Raw genomic sequence first — 551 nt, forward strand, 5'->3', positions numbered from 1 at the left:
AAAGGCCTCTTTATTCCTTAAAAGTACTATATTACTTAAAAAAAAACACTGGGTACAAAGCGAGAAGTCCTGTCATCATCATCGGCCATGTCGACGTCAGAGTGCCCGCGCGTGAAGCTGTTTGCTATACTAGTTAAAGCAATAACTTTGATTTAGCTATAAAGTCTCTGTAGCCCGTTCGGTTGGCTTTATGAAATTGCGTAACCTCTGTCCGGCCGTCGCAGTTACCTTCTACCAAAGTATGTGCGCTTTGCGCAGAATTTAAGCTATAAAGACAAGCAATAGTTAACTCAATTGGTGTTCCTGGCCTCGCAGTAATTCGTTAGCCAACTTCCACTACGGGGCATAGGCACTCGGGGTCTTGGCCTGCAGGACCCGTCCACATTCACACAATGCCTAAGTCTTGCAAATGCGGCAACCTTTTCTGTAATAAATTACACCTCGAAATCCATGAACGGTTTGCCTCATTGGTACAGGTCGCTTGCAATCACGCCGTACACATCTTCATACATCAGTCCAGAATGACTACATGCTGCTTACATTCGTCATTC

The sequence above is a fragment of the Volvox carteri genome, assembly GCF_000143455.1.
Source record: "Volvox carteri f. nagariensis unplaced genomic scaffold VOLCAscaffold_3, whole genome shotgun sequence".
NCBI lineage: Eukaryota > Viridiplantae > Chlorophyta > Chlorophyceae > Chlamydomonadales > Volvocaceae > Volvox > Volvox carteri.